At 41.4% G+C, this 17,641-nt stretch overlaps 1 protein-coding gene across 2 annotated transcripts in view; it reads right to left on the bottom strand.

Moving 5' to 3' along the window:
- LOC117314184 (uncharacterized) overlaps window positions 1–17,641 on the bottom strand; it is a 111,931-nt gene that overhangs the window by 66,480 nt on the left and 27,810 nt on the right. Inside the window, exons 3-5 of one of the 2 annotated variants that reach the window (XM_073788362.1) lie at window positions 9,860–10,023; window positions 7,714–7,788; window positions 3,769–4,103 (exon numbers count right to left, since the gene is read on the bottom strand). The gene's annotated coding sequence lies outside the window, so the exon portion shown is untranslated. Of the gene's footprint in view, window positions 1–3,768; window positions 4,104–7,713; window positions 7,789–9,859; window positions 10,024–17,641 lie in introns of those variants that run through there. The other variant, XM_073788359.1, reaches the window with a different exon arrangement.

Genomic DNA, 17,641 nt, shown 5'->3' on the forward strand with positions numbered 1-17,641 from the left:
GAACTGAGGGGACTTGCTTAGAGGGTGACGTGCCATGCTGGCTGTGTACCATCGTCACCTCTGGGCTTTCTAGGACCAACCCCCCACCTCCTACCCATATTCTAATTCAGCAGGCCTGCAGGGTCCCAGAAAAATTATATACATGTACATATGTAAGATAGATGTCTATCTATATCTTATATAAGAACAGATATGGGTACAGATATTTGTTTTATGGCAATATTGAACCTTTGGGCCTCTCACTGTTGTGGCCTCTCCTGTTGCAGAGCACAGGCTCCAGACGCGCAGGCTCAGCGGCCATGGCTCACGGGCCCAGCTGCTCCGCGGCATGTGGGATCTTCCCGGACCAGGGCACGAACCTGTGTCCCCTGCATCGGCAGACAAACTCTCAACCACTGCGCCACCAGGGAAGCCCGAACCTTCTCACTTTAAGAGAAATGGTAAGTAACCTAATGTCTCTTGCTTTAAGATACTCTTTAATGTTTCTTTCTCTTTCTCTTTTTTTTTTACTTTTTATTTTGAAATAATTTTAGACACAGAAAAGTTGAAAGAATAATAAAAAGAACTGCCATATACCTTTTACCCAAAGTCCTTAATTCCTAACATTTTGATACTTTCGCTTTATTATTATCTATCTATGTATCTATCTTTATCTATCTGTCTAGCTAGCTAGCTAGCTATTTTCCTGAAATAATTGAAAGTTGCAGACGTGATGCCCCAGTTTCACTGGAAGTGTCAATGTGAACTTCCTAAAAGACAAGGGCATTCTCCCACATAATAACCACAATTCAGCCATCAAGGGCAGGAAGTTGACAGTTATACAGTACTACCATGTAATCCATTCACACCATTCACATTTCACTTATTATTCTAATACATACTGCATCCCACTTTTTTTTCTAATACATACTGCATCCCAATTTTTTTTCTTCTATTTCTGGTTGCAGTCCAGGATAATGTGTCACCTTCACTTTGGATGTCTCTTTCATCTTCTTCAATCTGAAATAATTCTTCAATCTGTCCTTGTCTTTTATGACCTCTATATTTTTGAAGATCTCACACCAGTTGTTTTGTAGAATCTCCCTCAATTTGGGTTTCTATTATGTTTCCTTATGATCAGTACTATTTGCATTTTGCCAGGAATAGCATGGAAGTGAGGCTGTGTTTCTCTTAGTGTCTCACACCAAGGACATATAGTGTCAATCCATCCCATTATTGGCGATGCTTATTTTGATTTCTGGTCATTTTCAGGCAGGTGTATTTAAAATAATAAACCTGAGGTCAAATGCTACCATTGCAACTATGAGTGTTGCCTTTGTTCCAGTCCTGCACAAGAAGATAAGAGAAGAATACAGAATGAAAGGAAAAGCACAAGAAAGTATATTTACTAAGGACAACCAGATTTTCTTAGTTTAATCATTTCCTTGATTATGAATGAGAAGAAAAACCTGGTTTTTCTCTTTCTCTTGTCTAACAGAAAAGTGTGTGTTATGGTTGGCACGTTCAGGAAGTATCAAGTTTGCTGTTAAACAGATTATAAAACATGTTTATGCAATAGCAAACCATGAGATTATTCTAGGTCATGTTTCTATTGCTTACTCAGTCATCTATTTGCATGAATCAATTTTAACCTCCAAAGTTATCCAGTGTAATCCAAACATTAATAGTGCATAAGTTGCAAATGGTTCAGAGAAATGCCAATTTGGGGCTGGAAATTCCAATTGTGGAGCAGCTGTTTCAAATGTAAGTGGCGCATTGCGGAAACAAGGCAGATGGACTTCTAAAGGACATCCAGAGTCCCCTGGGGGTCGGGGCTGCACCAGAATCCCTAGATAGCAGGGGCTTGGAGCAGCAATCTGGTTAAAAGAGGGATGGCTAAGGGTTGTCTTCAAGGTACAGGCAGCACAATTTTTAAAACTTAGATTACATACAACAGATTAATGAAAGTATTATTCTCTAAATAGGCTTCTATACCCACCTCATATACTACTGAGACAATGTCCCTTATACATATCAAGTAATATGATTATTTTTATTTGTAACAAATGGCTTAAACCAATCTGGCCAACGGATGATCATGAGGCTCTTCCTGAGAAATTTCAGCAGTTTCTTGTAACAGGCTAGTGGGCATTACTTGATCCAAACCAGCTAGTGTGTCACAATTCAAGCAAGTCTTGGGCAAAATGGCTGGACATATGTACACATATTAGCAAGCAGGCAGGTGTGACTCATAGCTTTGGACACCTCCCTCTCTGTTGCTGTGGATATCAACCAGCATCTTACAGACGTGGTCTGAAGGAGACTTGCTGACATACAGCAGGATTATACAGGCGACATTTGAGTCAGATCAAGCAAGAGGGTCCTGAATGATGTGGAGGGACCCAAGGCAAAGAGGCCCAGGACCTCCTGAGAGTCACCAAAAAATCAAAAGGTGCCACACAGCACAGATACATTGAGCAAGTTCTTGTGTTGTTGCTTTCTCATGACAAGTTTCTCATTCTGCTTATTATGGAAAAATAAGAAAATATAGTCGACAAAAAGTGTCGGCAATCCATGATCCAATTTGGCATGGATTACCAATTTCACACATGTAGATACATATAGATAGATATCTACAAATAAACATATAAGTTTTACAAACATGGGAACTTTGTTTTTCTTCTCAATGTATAGTCAATAGCTTTCAATATCAATGCCTATGTTTGAAAGTCAGCACTGCTTAATAAGCTGGTTAACTAAAACAGATCTGCTACTGCGAGGCTCTTAGATTGTTTCTAACTTCTTGCTCTTACAAATAATCCTGCCAGAGAACATCCTGGTAAAGTTTTTTAATTATTTCCTTAAGAAAATTCTTGGAAGTGATGTTGCCAAGTGAAAGTTCATGCATAGTTAAGTTTTCTTTCTTTCCTTATTTCCTTGTCCTTAAGTAATATGTGTTCATCTTCTTAACACTTGCTTCCTATTTCAGGGAGAAAATAGATGTCACCAGAAGATCATTTCCACTATCCCCAGCACCACTTCTACCATCTTCCAGCCTCTGTTGCCATGAGCTCTGCCTTCCCTCCTCTTCCCTTTGGGCACTGGATGCCAGCCCCCCTGCCTATCCATGGACACTGTTCCAGCAAGTCTCTTTTCTCTTTCCATCACCATCAATGCTTCCTCTCTTTCCTGTGGATCATTCTCAACAGCATAAAACAACTCTTATTTTTCCCATCTCTGAAATAAACAGAACCCTTCTCTTGGCCCCATTTCCACTTCTAACTGTAGCTCTATTTCTCTTCTCCCCTTTGCAACAAACTCCTCAAAGAGTTGTCTTCATTCACTGGTTCCAATTCCTCCCATTCTTTCTTTAACCCACTTCAATAAGGCCTTCATGTGCACACTCCACCAAAACTATTCTTGTCCAGGTCACCCATGACCTCCAAGTTGCTGTAGCCAATGGAGAACTTTTCGTCTCATCTTACCTAACCAATCCGCAGCAGTTGACACTGATCATGAATCCCTCTTCCTTGAATGAGTTTTTTTTCATGAGCCTGCAGAGCACCATGAGCTCCTGGTTGTCCTTCTCCTTCACTGGATCCTTCTCAGCATCCCTTTCTGGCTCCTCCTCATCTCCATGCACTTAACTCTAGAGGGTTCCAGAGTGTGGACACTTCTTTTCTGTTTACAGGCAGTCTTTTGGTGATCTCATTCAGTCTCTGGGAGTTAACAAACTCCCAGATGTAACTCTCCAGCCTAGGCTCCTTCTCTCACCTGCGCTCCACCCCCAACTCCAGATCCAACCGCTCCTTGACGTTGCAAATATAATACATCCAAGACTGAAACCCTGGCCTTCCCCCTTCCCAACTGCTCCTTCTACAGATGTCCCTATCTCAGTCAACAGCAGCTCTAACTAGGGCCATAAACCTTGGAATCTTCCTTGATCTCTCTTGGTCCCTCACACTATCCATCCAAACCTTCAGCAAATCTTGTTGGTCACACTTTCAGAATATATCTAGTACCACACCATTTGTCACCACCATTCTGGTCTGAACCACCGGAACATCTTGCCTGGACTGTTGAAATAGCCTCATGACTGATCTTCTTGCTTCCACCTTGCTCCCCTAGAAACACACAGAGGGGTACCATTGAAGAACGTGCCAGGTCATATAACATTTCTGCTCAAAATCAGACAATGGCTTTCCATCTCACTCAGGGTATAAGCAAAGCTCTTGTAAAGACCTTAGAGTCTCATATAATCCGTCTCATTGCCTTTCTAAACTCAGATCCTGTTACCTTCCCTCCTCTTGCTTGCTCCGTCCTCCGCTTCAGGGCCTTTGCAAATGTTGTTCTGCATGGAAAGCTTTTCTGTGTAGACACCTGAAAGGCTTACTGCCTCACCTCCTCTCCGTTTTTGCCTAAATATCACCTTTCTCTGAGCCTTTCTTGACGCTTATTTAAAAATCACAGTCCTCCCACCCCATTACTCCTGATATGCTTCTCCACTTCATTTTTCTCCACATCACTACATACTTTATTTATTTCCTTTGTGCCTAGATCCCCCCATTAGAATCGAAGCACCATGAGATGTCCTGCACCTGGAAACCCCCCAACAAGTGACAGGTGCTCAACACATGTCTGTTGAGTGAATAAATCTTTCAAAAAAATTAGAAAAGTAAAAGGAGAGAGTTAGAAAAAAATCACCCATATATAAAAAGGACATTTTATTCAGCCGTGAGAAAGAAAGCAATCCTGCCATTTACGATAACGTGGATGAAACTTGAGGACATTAATCTAAGCGAAATAAGCCAAAGAAAAACAAATACTGTATGATCTCACTTAAAAGTAGAAACTAAAAAAGATGATGAAAAAAAGAGTAGAATGGTAGTTACCAGGGGCTGGGGGTGGTAGATATGGAGAGAGGTTGGTTAAAGTGCAAATTTCCAGTGATCAGTTCTTAGGATCTCATGTACAGCATGGTGATTATAGCTGATAACGCTGTACTATATACTTGAAAGTTGCGAAGACAGTAGATCTTAAATGTTCTCACCCCAAAAAAGAAATGGTAATTATATAATGAGATGGAGGTGTTAGCTAAAGTTATGATGGTAATCATTCTGTAATATATAATTATCGAATCAACACACTGTACACCTTAAACTTACACAATGTTATGTCAGTCAATTATATCTTAGTAAAGCTGAAAAAAAAAATCACCCATAATCACGCTCTCCAGAGAACCATTGTCTACATGCAATTAAACTCACAGTCTTTTTCATGGATTCATATGTATTTTTGGTGGGGTCACTCTGTACATAGTTTTAACACCTGCTTTAAAATTTTTGACATGCGCATAATTTAGACTTTGAACACATACCCCTACATAGCCTTTCAGAAATACCAAGTTATACACTGCTGGGAGTTTATGATGGTCCATTTCTGCATCTTCTCCCCTGAAACTTGCTCTTATCGGATTTGTCTTGTATATAAGCCAACCAACATAATAAGTGTGCCTCTGATCTTGAAATCTTTCTTAGCCGACTTTACTTTCAGCGGCTTCCCAGATTCCTGTCACCTTCATCACTTCTCACTGTGCACACACACCTCCTTCTTCCCTAATAATTTCAGGGATTCAAGAGAATGAAAAGTGCACACTCTCGATGGAGAATATTTCCAGAATTTCAGAATCTAGCTTATTAAAACTCAGAAAGCCTGATAGTTTGAATTAGGATGGCCAAATGTGGACTCGTGATATTTTGACGACTCTCGTAAACTATTGCTGCCCTGTACAGTCAACAGTGTGTGCCATTGACACTGACTACAATGAAAAGTCACCCCCTGGGAGTTCTGCAATGTGGCAGCCCCCCAAAAGGTCTGACTAGATTATGCTCAATTCAGTTTTAAGGCAACACTTCTGAGATGCTTTCTTTCTCTGGCTCTGCCCTTCCCCCTCACGATCTATTGAGCATTTGTCTAAGAAAAGCACACTTTCTATTGTGATAGTCAAAAATTTTAAATTATCTTTTTGACCCTTTCTCTGGTGGACAAGGAAAGGGATGCAAGCCATTTGGTCCAGTAAAATAACCAGACGTGTCTGCCAAATGAGTTTGCTAACAGGTCTCTCCAGCGGGGAGCTAGGGAGGAAAGCAAACGGCTGAGCTTTGAAACCCATTACATCTCTGGTGGGTCAATCGGCCTCTGGCCTCTTTGGACCCTGATGATTTGCCTGCTTCATCTATTTAATCTGTCCCTCAACCCCTAACTCAAGCCCCACGTTGCATGTGATGGGTCTTATGTGTGTGAATCTATTCTTTTCTCATTGCTGTAGGAACTTTTCAAACACTTTCTAGACCTAAGAATCCCTTTCTACCAAACCAGCAATCCAACAAACACTTATCCAAAATGTTAGCAAACGAAATAGATCAAGGCAGAGCTGCTCTGGCCGAAAAGGTTCTACTTCTCCCCTGATGGGGCTCTTTTGAACCTCTAGGCCTCTTGGAAGCAGAATCTGAAAACCTGGCACCTCTGCTGGAACTCACGCACAAAGGATCCTCTTTCGTCCCATCCCCATGCAGCCTCCATTAGATTCCCCTGGACATCAGAGTGAGGCCCTTGCTTAAGGTGCAAAATTTTAGAGGGGAGCACCGAAAAAACTCCGTAATCAAGATAAAGAGTATTTTAATATGATATTTTAAACAATCAAAATTAATGCAAAGAATCCACAATGAACAAAATATTAACGTTAAAGTTAAAGACATGATGAGCAATGGTGCCATGCTGAGCCACACTGAAGCCCGAAACAAAAGGAAAAATGAGTCATACTGAACTCCATCTCGATAATACTCTTTATCTTGATTACTAAGTTTCTGGTGTCCCTTTAAATCCTGAGCCCAAAGTGAGTGCCTCACTCACCTCACCTGCCTCTCCTGGTACCCTTGACATCCATTACTCCACGTTGTCCTATAACTGGCTATTTCTCTTGTCTCTCATCCCTTCTTAGACTATACCCTCCCTGAGTATATAAGGACCATGTCATACTAGTCAGTATCTCCAATACATTAAGCTCATAGAAGGCATTTAATAAACATGTTTTGAATAAATGAATTGGACTATAACTAGGGGCTATGGGGTTTTCCATCTGGCTCAACCTCTAACGAGCCCTGTGATTGTGGGCAAATGATAACGTCTCTGGTTTCAGCTTACTCATCTGTAAAATGAAAGACCTGGTCATCTCAACTGTCGATCTGTCTATAGAAATCATCCATCTGTAGAAGCCCAGATCTCTCCAAACATTCCCTGCCTCTTAGTCGACGGTATCAATAAGGCAGCTGCAAGCGTGCTGGTATTTTGCGATAGAGTACAGCACTGTATTCAGTAAAGCTATGGAGTTATCTGTAAAATGTCCTCTTGGCCAGACAATTGCTTTAAACTTACATGCTGCTGGGACTGTATTTTTAAACCATGTAGAGGGTAATTTCTCCAGTAATGCCATCCTTGTTGGGAAATATAGGCATTGTCCTTTAATTAGACCAACATACTTGAAGAAATACCTTCCTCCTTCAGTTCCATTCCTGTCAGTCTGTTGTCTTTAAATCTGGGGAAAGCCACAGAAGTATTTAAAAGTATTTTATGCTTTCCCATCATCCTTTGTATGTGATTGAGAGAGAAGAAAAGAAAGATAAGAAAGAAGCAGTTCATTGCAGGTATAGAAATATGTGTCCACGGAGCACTTACTGTCCATCTACTACGTACAGTCTTCTGTGGGAAGCACCTCAGACAAGGTTCTTGTCCTCAGCGAGTTTTCAGACCCTTCCAGGAGAGAAAACATGAACACAGAATCACCCCGAGTTAGTTAGATGATCAACTACCATGAAGGTAAGAACACAGGAGTCAGAATAGTAGGAGAAAAGGAGGACGCAAATCACTTTTAGCTGTCTAGTGTGTGAGGACTTAGAAATTTTATCTTGTGCAATCTTTATAACTGTCTTTTTTTTCCTTTTTTTAAAATTAACTTTTCTTGGTGTATAATTGATTTACAATGTTATGTTAGTTTCTGCTGTGCAGCAAAGTGAATCCATTATACATATACATACATCCACTCTTTTCTAGATCCTTTTCCCATATAGGTCATTACAGAGTATTGAGTAGAGTTCCCTGTGCTATACAGTAGGTTCTTATTAGCATAACTCTCTTTTTGAGTTAAGTCTTACTATCTCTAATACACTAATAAGGACACTAGGCTTAGAGCAAAAGCCAATCAGGAAGCATAATTTGCTTTCTGAAAGTGTTCACGTACAAGTTCTTCTAATTGTTTGAAATGCATTACTTGACCTGGATCTGTGAGGTTTAACCAGATGAGGAATATTGCTTACCTCTTCCCCTCAGTGATGCAGGCCTTGGGTTTAGAAGTGGCTTCTATTTAACCATCTCATCCATGGAGTGTTTGCTTATTAGGATATCACCAAGGTTTGGAAACTCTCGTTGGGGAATTTAAAACAGGCCCTTAGTTTCATTTTCACACTAAATATGATTTAGGCCTTGTTACTGGGCCATCAGACACAGAGGTTCCCATATGTTATTTGGTAGCTCCAAAAGCTCTGGGTTCAGTGGCCAAAATTCCCCACCTGGCTCCATACTCCAGGATTTTTCTTTCTTCTTTCCAGGGGCAAGCTAGATGCTGGCCGTTTCCATGAAGGAGGGCTGGTGGGGGGCGGGGGGAGTTGCCTCCCCTCTGTCATTCTAAAGCCCAGACCTTGAAACAACAGCTTTGAGACAGCAAAGCCTGTAAAACTTGTGTGTTGCTTTTTTCTTTTCTTTCTTTCTTTCCCTTGCTTCCTTCCTTCCCTTTTTCCTCCCTCCCTCCCTCTCTCCCCCTCCCTCCCTCTCTCCCTCCCTCTCTCCCTTCCTCTCTCTCTTTCTCTCTTTCTTCCTTCCTCCCTTCCTCCCCTTCTTTCTTTCTTTCTTTCTTTCTTTCTTTCTTTCTTTCTTTCTTTCTTTCTTCCTTCCTTTCTTTCTTCCTCTCCAGTTTACCCTGTTGTTGTTCTACCTCTCCTTCCTTCTCTACCTCTGGCCCCAGGCAATGAGAGAAGGGGTTGAGATTTAACCATCCGTGACAGATGGCAATTTGCCAGCCTTGGAAGGTGGTGGTCTGTTTACCTAGGAGCCAAATGTGAGGCCAGAAATGCACACATCCCAGGCCTCAACCTCAGTCTGAAAGATTCAGCCTTCTTGTTGGGAAGCAGAGGGACTCAACTAAGCTCTCAAAGATTCATAACATACTGGCCTGTGTGCCCACAAAGTATTTCTACCTTTAAATAAAATTAGATGTATCAAGGGATGAAAGTGACTCACCCAGCATTTGCAATCTTTGAGGTAGCAATCCTACCAATAAAAAGGGGCCTTTTGGGCTTCCCTGGTGGCGCAGTGGTTGAGAGTCCGCCTGCCGATGCAGCGGACACGGGTTCGTGCCCCCGTCCGGGAAGATCCCACATGCCGCGGAGCGGCTGCGCCCGTGAGCCATGGCCGCTGGGCCTGCACGTCCGGAGCCTCTGCTCCGCAACGGGAGAGGCCACAGCAGTGAGAGGCCCGCGTACCAAAAAAAAAAAAAAAAAAAAAGAGGGGGCCTTTTAATAATTTAATTTAAAAAATGACTAGTTTCTGTTTTTGTAGGACCATTAGAACTTCTATTCCACACTTGCTCAGTGATACTTTTTAATTATCCAATGAAATCTTAATAGAAATATTGGTGCAGAGCTTTTTATAAAATGTAACGCATCATCACAAAGGCAAAGAATATGAAATAGCTAAACGATGGTATTAGATGGGGACTGGGGAGTTTGGTAAGGGGTTTGGATGTTTCCTCCATATAGGCAGCACATACTTGCTTTGAGTCAAAGACATGCATGTTTTCCTGGGTCTCGGCTTGCAGGTGAGAGCATCATGGTCTTTCCATAGCCACACAGTCTTGCTAGCGCTGGTGGAGAGTGCCCAGGAGGTGGCCAGGGAGTCAGCAGTGTTTCCCAGGATGGTGGAACGTACTCTTTACTATAACAGACCCAAGGGGGAAAAAGGCAAAATAATTTGAAAATATGGTCCCTAGAAGACCTTATAATTTAATCATAGGAAAAGAACCTAAATTCAGAGAACTTCTCAACAGCAAATGGAAGATTACCAATATATCCGAGCATGGCATGGCACTCAAGGCCTGTCCTATCTGTTCCTGGCTTCCACCAACTACCGCACATCCCGTCTGTGCCGTCCCCACCTTCCTTTACCTGCTCGACTTGTACTCATCCCAGAAGATTCAACTCTGGCATCAGCTTTTCCAGGAAACCTCTGACACCCCGGAAGATGAGTGCGTGTGTGCTTCCACATGCCTATCTCAACTATCACTCTGATCACATTTTATTAGACAATTTTTCCTAATGGACTGTGACCTCCGTGAGGGCAGTGACTAGGATTCACTCATCAGTATAGCTCCAGGACCAAACCCAGTGCAAGTACATACACAGCAATAGAGAGCAAATCAATCCATAAATAACTGCTTAGGGTTTGCAATGATGCGGAAGGACTACATGTAACCAGGGAGAGCTTCTCAGAGGAGCGCTGAGTAACGTTTGAAGGAAGCGGAACTAATTGGATTGGTAGGAAGAAGACCGGGCATATCATTTATGGGAAATGTCAGTAGCTGCACTGTGTGGCTCTCAGAAAGCATTGTACGGGGGATTCATGAGAACGGGATTAATAAAAGAGGAAAGAGCATAGTTGGAGGACTGTGGAAAGCACTTTGTATTCTGGATTTGATGGGCAAACCATATCATTCTTTCCACTACTGTAGTCGAGAGGGTGAGCCAATGCCAGCAGTGCCCTGATCAAATGCTCACCAGAGAATCTCTCTTTGGCTTATTTAAATCCCACTGGGCTTTCAGTTTAATGCAGCACTTCCTTCATTTCCTATCTGAAATCCTTGTGCATATTTCAGTGGTAGTTGTGGATTATTTCTACGTACTACTGTAAACCTATCCCCATAAATATCCAAGCTAATTCAAGTTTCTTCTTTTTTTTTTAAGGCTGCAAGTTCTTTATCTTCAAGCAACTTTAACCTCACATTTAGCATGATTTGAGCATCATTTCTCATGTGTTTTCAATTGAATGAAAAGTCTTACTTGAGTCCTGCAATCACAGCAGCACCATCAGGAAGAGATGAGCAGGGCTGTTAACCAGAACATGTTGTACATTTTTAAACATTAACCATTGTTCAGGTCTGTAGCCCTGGATGCTGAAGGCAATGACAGGAATCTGGAATCACACGCAAACAAATCCTACCTATGGAAGACTTTAGAGCTCCCTTATCTGCCTTAATCCATAGAAGTATTATACTATATATATATATATATATATATATATATATATATATATAAAACACATTTTTTAGAGAAGTATAAGTACAACTAAATTAACCTGTCTCTTATCTGAAGATAGCTCTATCTGATCCATGTCATGTTGAGAGAGACCAAAGTCATTCCATCTGACAGCATTTGAACTAGGATGACATCATGCCATTAGAACATCTCTATGAAAGAAGTTTCTGTTCTGTGAGGAACTTTGTTTTAGCAAATAGAAAGAACTTGATAATCTTTGCTATTTGCTGGCATAGCTTAGGTATATGTGGGTTTTCATTGATTTTATGTATTTTTCTATAAATGTGAATCATGGGAAGCAGCATTTCTATCGGAGATGGTAGGGCTGCAATCATCATCATCGTTGTCGTTTGGTACTGAGCACTTACTAGGCCAGGTACAAATGACTTTCATACATTAGATCTTAGAACTTCGCACTTACTTTTATTATGGTACTTCTCAAGGTGAACTAAAATACGTTATATAAGCATCTGTCTCCACTAAATTCTGCTTCCACTGGACCCTCCTGAGTACAGGGCCTGTACCTTACTCATTTTGGTATCCCAGCACGCTGCACAGATTGGGCGCTCAATGAATGTCTGTTATAGAAGTAGAAATAACTTGAAGTAACAAAATCATACCTTTTTTAGAATCTTAAAGAAATATTACGGCCACGCTACTTTGATACAATATTTTTTCTAATAACAAAATCTGGAAACAAACTATATCCCAACTGTATGGGAATAGTTAAACATAAGCAAGGTCTAGTATAACAGACACACTTGATACACTTAGCACAACGGAAACACATTGACCGTGAAACACATTAACTGTGAAAGCGCTGCTATCAGAAATATAAATGGCCTGTGTGTTGGGAAAGCTTTCCTTCTTAGTCTCCTATTAGGCTTTCAGATCGGAAACTTCTCTAGCCTTTCTAAACTTCAGATTGTCTCTGTATTAAGGGTTCTCTTCTTGTTCACCCTGCCTGGCCACCTGCCTTTTATTTTAATTAATTAATTAGTTAGATTTTTTGCATCCTTTTCCCTACCACCCTAAGCCTTCTCAGGTACTTTGTTATTTATTTGCTCCCACAATTCTATCAAAGATATACTGGCATCTTTCGCAGCAAGGTGTCCTGTTAGCGGACGGTTCCTATCTTGCTTTAAACAATCCTTTTTAGTGGCCACTTTGCATAGCTCCTGGGTTCAATTAACCTTCATTGTCCAGCAAGAGAGCTGCTCAGATGATTTCTGGCGGGATAAAATTAGACCCTTCCACTGAATAACAACAAAATAATAATAAATAAATGTATGCTCTCAATTTGCTTGGTTCTGCACAAATCAGAAGAGATTAACTGCACACCTCAGGATTAATGATCAATGAATCAGGAGAATTCCTGATCCTATTAGAAATGCTAATCTCGTGAGAACAGGGAGAACCATTTGTGAAAGGGCTGAGCTGCCCAGACTGTGTCTGTCCCCAGGGTCCTGGCTCTGTGAGAAAGGAAGGAAAAGGGGAGGGGAAAGAATATTTGTTCAATGCCTACTCTATTCCAGACTTTGGGCAAGGGGCATTCACACACCCAATGTAGTTAATCCCCAAGCCAATCCTTCAAAGCAGGATTACAGTCAGCCTTGGTCCTGATGGAAAACCTAAAAATCAGCGAGATTAAGTAGCTTGACCTGGACCACACAGCCAGGAAGTGGCAAACCTAGAAGTGAGGACTTGAACTCAGGGTTTTATGAGTCCAAAGTCTGCCATGTTGTCATTATAGCAGTTGCCGGGTTTGGTTAGATAGCCTGTAACAATGTTCAGGTTATTAAAGACCAAAAGGCAAGGTACAGGTCACCTCTGCAAGGCTGATTCGTCCTGCTCTCATGGACCCCAGGACTCCCTCCCACACTGTGTCACATATACCTGAAATGAGAAGTCATGTTATCCCGGATGGACTCCGGGAAGTCAAGACCTTAGGCATCAGGTTTATGGCCACAGCCCTAATACTGACTAGCTGACCCTGTGTCATTTGAACAGGGCCTGGCCCCATGAATAGAAAGGGCTTGAGGACCCCTGGAGCCAATCTCTATCCCTAACCAGCTGTATCTTTTCATGGAAATTCCACCATTAAAAAATCATTCATGAGGACTTGATTTTCATCTCCAAAATATCCTATCGAAATATACATAGACCTTTAAAAAGGTAACACCTAAAACTCCTTTATTACACAGCATTCTGGTAGGATATAGTTGGGCAAGGCCCATAGGTCAGGTACCTGAGTGATGAAGCAAGTAGATGAGTTCTAGAACAATTTCCCCTTTACTATATCATCCCTTACGTTGGGTTCACTCCTGTCTTTATGTTTCCGTTTTCCTCTTGGGAAATTACCAGTGATAATGAGACACTGGGGACAGGAATTTAAACCAACCAGAAGAGGAAATATGCGTGGACTTAAATGTTTGGTTTTTCAGAACCACAAGCCAAACTAACTTTAACATACATGTTTTTAGTAAACATTTAATTTTAGAATAGTTTTAGATTTATAAAAAGGTTGTGAAGATAGTACCGAGAGCTCCCATATATCTCACACCCAGTTTCCCCTATTGTTAACAGCTTACATCAACACGGAATATTTGTCACAATTAAGGAACGAAAAATAACATGATATTGTTGACTAAAGATGGTACTTTATTCAGATTTCCCTAGTTTTTACCTAATGTCCTTTTCTGTTCCCATCCAGTTGTCACATGTCTTCTGGCTCCTCTAAACTTTCTCAGACACTTTCTCAGACTTTCCTTGTTTGTGATGACCTTGACAGTTTGAGGAGTATGGATCAAGTTATGTGTAGAATGTGTTTCAATTTGGCTTTATCTGATGTTTTTCTCATGGTTAGACAGGGGTGATGGGTTTTGGGGAGGACAACCTCAGTGGTAAAGTGCCCTTCTCATCACACCATATCAAGATTATGTTTATCAAATGTTAAATCACTGTTGATTTAACATTTATGTTTATTTTTTATTTATTTTTTTTGCAGTACGCGGGCCTCTCACTGTTGTGGCCTCTCCCGTTGCGGAGCACAGGCTCCGGATGTGCAGGCTCAGCGGCCATGGCTCACGGGCCCAGCCGCTCCGTGGCACGTGGGATCTTCCCGGACTGGGGCACAAATCTGCGTCCCCTGCATTGGCAGGCGGACTCTCAACCACTGCGCCACCAGGGAAGCCCTAACATTTATTTTTAAAGAAAATAAATCATGTGGCAAGTTAGTCTGAACCAGAGCCAGGCCTGTCCATTTTCTAAAAGGACAGAACTGGCACAAAATCAGATTGTCAAAGTCTCTGGGAACAAACTAACGTTTCATTCAGTCCAAGTCCCGGGTTGTAACATTTTATGCAAGTTCCATTTGCAGAAAACATTTGGAGTTCCTGAGGGAAAAAAATGGCTGTCTTAAATATAGAATGTAGTTAAGATGCCATGTATGAAGAAGTTCACAGAACTGCCAGTGAGCGAGCACTGTCATCACAGAACACCAGCTGTGGAACGCTGCCTGTTGGACCCACAGGCCCCAAGTCCCTGGAAGACAATATTAGCAATGAACCAGATTTTCACATTTCCTGCCTCCCCTGAATTCATAACGTTTCCAAACTGCCGGGCTGCTCCTAGGAGTCTGTACCATTACCTTGTAGGGAAAGTGCTGGCAGAACCACCTTTCACATGTGTTGCATAAGAACATCATCTTCATTTCAATGATTTAACTCTGATTAAATTTAGCTGTCAGCCTTTAAAGTTCTCTGAGCAGCTTTCAAATTCAGTAAGGGAAGAGGCATGCTAGCAGGTTCTCTGCAATCCCTTCCCTCCTACCTTCCTGCAAGCTCCTTTCCAAGCAGCTGGGCAAGGCTGGGGTCATTCAGAGAGCAGTCGTTCGTCAGGCTGGGAGGTGCCTGGTTGGAATGGCTTATCCCACCCTGCGACCTGGCCCTGCCTGGGGAAGGTGGCGGGAGCTCCCAGCACTGCCTGCCACTTTTTCATCTTTCTAGTTTCGATTGCTTCTTTCAGTGTCTTACTTCTCAGGTCAATCAATACAGCCTGTAGCTTTGTTTTGGTTTTGTTCTGTTGTTGTTTGTTTATTTCATTAAAACAATTTTTTAATTTGAAACTTTTTTCCACATTTTTTTTCAATTGAATGAAAGATTCTTGAAATTCTACAGTGCTTTACAATTTTCGGAAGTTTCACACACATGATTTCATATAATCCCACCATTTTTATTGCTGTTATTTTTTTTGGCTCTTTCAATTTTTCCTTTCTTGCCAGACTGTCTTGTATTTTTCCTCTTCCTGTTTGGGCCCTCCTGTCCCCAGCCCTCGTGCTTTCACTGGACACCCAAGGCTGTTTCCCCTGATGAGTGTCCTTTCCTGTGCTTTCCACTGCCTTCCTGCCATTAGGGTGAGGGCAGGAGGAGGGGACAGGAATGTGGATGCCATTGCATCCAGCCCTCTTCCCTGGTGAGGGCGGAAGCAGGCCCATCCTGGAGGGGTGCGGGGCACACACAGTTCCACAGGCCTCCTCCCACACCCCTTTTAACTTGTTCTCTTAACAATCTCAAGGGTCTCATTGCTGCAAATTGCATTTTGGGGTTTTCATCTCATGCTTTCTGTGTGCTCACCATGCAGAAAACTAAGCAGAACTACAGAACAACCTAAAAATTGGTCCTAGGAATCCTGGAAGTGGGTTATGGCCATTACAGACAGCACAGCCTTCCACTTATCAGGGTCGTAAAAGGATATATAAGAAGGAGTTTTGTAATCAAGTCCATATGCTCCAGGCTTGATTACCAGGGCAGATCTTCGATGTTACACAATCCCCAACTGCTTTGATCTTTGCTGTCCTGGTCAGTATAGCCAGCTGGATAAATAACATTAGTCCAAGCATAGCTTCCTGGACAAATGGTAAAAATTGATAATGTCCTACATTTTCTAGAGGCACAGGTGCTTCAGATCAGTGGGGCTAATCTTGTGGAAACAACTAATGCTAAGCCTTTTTATAAGACAAAAAAGCTTTTGTGTTTACAGGTTCAGATTCGGGAGGTAAAATGAATTTTCTGGGAGGGAAAAATGTTCCCTTTAGAGCTAATGGATTGTTAACATTCAGTGTGGTTTATTGAGCTCTTAAAAAGAAGAAAAAAACAACCAAAACAACAAAGTAATAAAAACATGTACCATCACCATCAGCTTATTACAATAGTTAACTTTCTGCTTATGAGTTTTTCAATAATGACTCACCTGAAAGCTTGAGATAAATATATTATTATGAAACAGATTATCATTCTCCAGGTTTGCTCTTATCAGAACAGATCCAGATGGAAGTGGAGACTCCTACCGGAATATGGCTGGTTTCCAAAGGTTTAGAAGTGTTTCTTACGACTGAATAGATAGTCTCATAATTGGGTTTGTGAGTATAAGTTTGTCAAGATTCCACTTTATGTGGCATAGATAGTCTCAGCTCAAACTCTCAAAAGATATTCCTCTGTAAATTTATAGGCAAATACCAAAAGACTCATTCTAGCTTTTCTCCAGTTGGGAGACGCAATGTAGAAGCAAGTCTCGTTCTGTTGGTGTGTGACTTTAAGCAGATCCTTTATCGTCCAGGGCCTCTGCTCCCTCGTGCCTAGACTAAGGTCTAGCCCTAATAATCTGTGCCCCTATTTAAAACAGTGATTAGGAAAGAGGGTTCCGCAGTCAAACAGCTGTGGTTGTAAGTGCTGGCTTCATCCCTAAGTAGTTACATATTGTTGGGCAAGACAGTTAACCTTTTGGAGCCTCAATTTCCTCATCTGTAAAATGGCTGTAGTAACAGCACCTACCTGAAGAGGTTGGGGTAAAGATTGAGTGAGATAATTACATGAAACACTTAGCACAGGGCCTGACCTATTACAGGTGTTGGAGAAATGTTAACGTTCATTCATAGAGGCCATATTATTATAATAAATGGTTGATTTGTATGTGCTTTTCACCCTTTTCACTAAATTGATCCACTTTTTTTCTTTCTTCTTTTAAATTGAAGTATAGTTGATTTACAAATTGTACTAGTTTCAGGTATACAGTAAAGTGATTCATATATATATATATATATATATATATATATTCTTTTTTCAGATTCTTTTCCCTTATAGGTTATTACAAAATATTGAATATAGTTGCTATGCAGTAGGTCCTTGTTGGTGGTTATCTATTTTATATGTAGTACTGTGTATATGTTAATCCCAAACTCCTAT

Source organism: Tursiops truncatus, chromosome 11 (assembly GCF_011762595.2).
Source record: "Tursiops truncatus isolate mTurTru1 chromosome 11, mTurTru1.mat.Y, whole genome shotgun sequence".
NCBI lineage: Eukaryota > Metazoa > Chordata > Mammalia > Artiodactyla > Delphinidae > Tursiops > Tursiops truncatus.